Below are 3870 nucleotides of genomic sequence, written 5' to 3'. Positions count from 1 at the left end.
TCATCTGTGTCTTTTTATTTTTGAATGTGGGCACTAGAAAATTTTTAATTACATGTATGGCTTGCAGTATATATTTAACATACAGTGCTACCTCTAAGAAATAGTTTGACAAATTGTGACCTGCAGGCCAAATCAGGCCCCCTTCCTGTTTTTATAAACAAAGTTTTATTGTATTGGAACAGAGTCACCCTCTTTGTTTACGTATTGTCTATGGCTGCTTTGATGCTAGAAAGGCAGAGTGAGGTACTTCTGGCTTTTTTACCAAACCAAACCAAACCAAACCTGTTGCCTTCGAATCAATTCCAACTCATAGCGACCCTATAGGACAGAGTAGAAATGCCCCATAGGCTTTCCAAGGGGCTTTGTGACAGGTATCTAAAAATAGTCCCTAGGATTATTAGATGCAATCTGCAGACCCACTGGGCTCACCCAGCCCGGGTTTTCACCTTCACAAAATAGAACTCCCATAGATAACCTCCCCGCCTTGCACAGGTGCCAGGAGGGTATGTCTTTGGGACCTGGCACTGAGGTGGAAGGTCTGTAAATGTCAAGGTATCATGTTTAATTACGATAATAAAGGACATCTTGAAAACAAACAAAAATGTGATTTTTTTTTTTGAAGTAAAGAAATAAAGCAATCTTCCTTTATTTTTTAAAGGATAAACATGGCTGATCTGCAGTAATCATAACATGTTGAAGGGAATAAAACAGTATTCAACATTTGTAGTCTATGAATAAATAATACCCTGCTTTACTTATTCTGATAGGCAAAGAAAAAGTGGAAAATGAGAAAACCGGAAAATGTTTATTGATTTAAAGGTATCAGACAGGATACTTGGTTTTGAGGAAATGAAAACATAAATGGGAAAAATGTTTATAGTAATGAATTTAGCAAAGTAAGACATTTAAAAGTATATACATAAACTTTACATACTCTGCAAACTGAAATATTTTTCAAGTCCTTAATTAGGAAAACAGCAGCAAAATTTAGGACAATTAAAATAGGCATTTGAGAATCTGCCGTATAGTTGCAACATAGACTACACAGCCTGCAAGGCCTAAAATATTTATTGTCTGTCCCTTTTCAGAAAGTTCACCTACCCCTGCTCTAGAGTCCTTAATATCAAAAGGTAGGGTGGAAATTTCAAACAAGTTTTGAGAGAAAAAGTTAGTCTCAGGTCTGATAGAACCAAATTCTCAGTTCCATGTGTTTTTTCTCCTTTAAAATTGGCAGTTTTCTTTCCTTTCTTTCTTTTTTTTTTTTTTTCTCTTTCCTTTTCCATTTATTTATTTTTTAAATTTTTTAATGATAAAATCTGGTGTAGGTAACAGCCTGAGGGAAATGGATGACACATTTATATCCTCTTAAAAAGAATATAAATTTGTACAACCTTTCTGAATGGCAATTCGATAGTAGGTATCAAAAACTGTAAAGCACATACTTTGATCTAGAAATTCTCGCTTCTAGGAATTTATTCTAAGAAACTATTCCTAAATGTGTGCAAAAATTTAGAGAGGTATTTTACTGCAACATTCTGTTGTAATGAGAAATTGGAAGTAGTCTGAATGTCCACCTCTAGAGGAGTGTTTAATTATGGTCTCTGGCCTTCTGTGGTTTTGTTGGGTTGGCTGTCTGTACAGAGAGCCATGTATGCTGTTGTCAGTTGTTGCTGGATACTGTTGAGTTGATTTTCAACTAAGAGCAACTCCATGTGACAGAGTAGAACTGCCCACAGGGTCTTCTTGGTTGTAATCATTATGGAAGCAGCTTGCCTAGCCTTTCTCTCTTGGAGCCACTGGGTGGGTTTGAAATGCCAGCCTTTTGGTTAGCAGCTCGGCACTTAACTTTTGAGCCACCAGGGTTCCTTGTATATGTATACCCATTGCCGTTTGAGTTGGTTTCGACCCACAGTGTCCCTATAGGACAGAGTACAACTGCCCCATATGGTTTCCAAGGCTATAATCTTTACAGAAGCTGACTACTACATCTTTCTCCCAGGGAGCGGCTGGTGGTTCCAACCGCTGACCTTTAGGTTATCAGCCAAGAGCTTTAACCACTGCGCGACCAGGGCTTCTTGTATATGTATAGTGTATGTAAAAAAAAAAAACAAAACCTATTGCCGTCCAGTCGATGATTCTGACTCATAGCGACCCTATAGGACAGAGTAGGGCTGCCCCACAGAGTTTCCAAGGAGCTCCTGGTGGATTCGAACTGCCAGCCTTTTCGTTAGCAGCTATAGCACTTAACCACTACGCCACCACTGTTTCCACAGTATATGTAATATGTAAGTAAAGGAGTCCTGGTGGCGCACGGGTTAAAGCGCTTCCGAAAGATCGCAGCCATGAACTTTTACTTTCTCGACATTGTTTGCAGTTTTTACCGTGACTACAAATTGTTAAAATAATGTCCCTGTTTTGGAAAGCAAGGCATGCTGGTAAATATGGTAATAAGTCAAAAGTGAAAATTAACTCAAAACAATTACTGTAAATGTGGTTATAAGATAAAACATTAACGTCAACACTAATTTTGAAAGCAAAATCCTGGTGTAAAATTTTTAAAAGATAGAAAACCACAGATTACACCAACCGCAATTATAGAAATTGGTCGTGAATGGGTGGAAGGAATCAAAAGAGTGCTTATCTCTTTGTCTTATGGAAAGTTGCTACTTCTTTATTCCTGATGCTGATAGAAAAAATATAAAGGTTCAGGGGTTTTAAATTATTGTTATTTACCTTTAATTACACAAGTAATAGATAAGTACATTCTCTTAAAAGTTCAAATATTAAGTTAAAGTCCTCCTTGACCACTCCACGCCCCTCCCAGCTCCCACCGCCTAATTCAATTCCATTTGTGTCCTTCCAGGCATTTTTCTGAGCCTTTGCAAACAAATATCCACACCAAACCCACTGCCTTTGAGTCGATTCCAATTCATAGCCACCCTGTGGGACCGAATAGAGCCGCCCCATAGGGTTTCCAAGGAGCTGCTGGTGGATTCAAACTGACAACCTTTTGGTTAGCAGCTGAGCTTTAACTAATGCACCACCAGGAGCCCTGCAAACAAACAAATATAGGTACATGGAGAAATAAAGAATTTTGTTCTGTGATTTTTTGTATGTTAACTGAATGGAAGCTTTCTGCTCCTGCCAAGGGACACTAACGGGAACTGGATAAGGACGGCAGAGGCATAGCGAGGAGGATTGGGGGCAGCATTTAGCCCTGGGGGGCCAGACGAGGCCAGCGCAGGGAATATCACCCCACCCCTGGGTGCTCTTTACCCTCCCTATGCCCCTCTGAAGGGACCCCCATTTGAAACAAATAAAAAAGCAGACAAAATACATGAAATAAAATATATTTCAAAATGCATGAAAACCAGACAAAGATATACTTTCAGACATTGGACAATAGGCAGCACAGGACCTTGAGCCCTGGGAGAGAAGAAGCAAATCAGGTGACCCCATGGCTGCTTTGGTGTGCTCCACAGTCAGAAAGGAGGAGCCTAGCAGGTCATCGCCCCGAGCTGAGGAGGTAGAGTTGGGAGTTTGAGGGGGCAGAGGAAGCTGGAGTCCACAGGCAGAGCACAGAGAAGAGACAGCTTTACACAGAGAGGGAGAGCTATGCAGATCTGTAGAAGATGCCTCCGGAGTCTTCCCCTGAGTATTGACCATCTGAAAGGTGCAGACAGAAGTCACGGAACAATCCTAGAGCTCACAGAGTGCCAGGAAGGGTTCATAATCCCAACACCAAAAGTGGAAAAGACTTCAAATACATGAGCCGTGTGGTAGAATACTTAGTAGAGCACCAGTCAACCAACCAGTTTCCATCAAGTCAATTCCAACTCATGGAGATCCCACTTACGCAGAGTAGAACTG

This window comes from Loxodonta africana, chromosome 3 (genome assembly GCF_030014295.1).
Source record: "Loxodonta africana isolate mLoxAfr1 chromosome 3, mLoxAfr1.hap2, whole genome shotgun sequence".
Classification (NCBI taxonomy): Eukaryota; Metazoa; Chordata; class Mammalia; order Proboscidea; family Elephantidae; genus Loxodonta; species Loxodonta africana.
Note: the sequence above shows the minus strand (reverse complement) of the source record.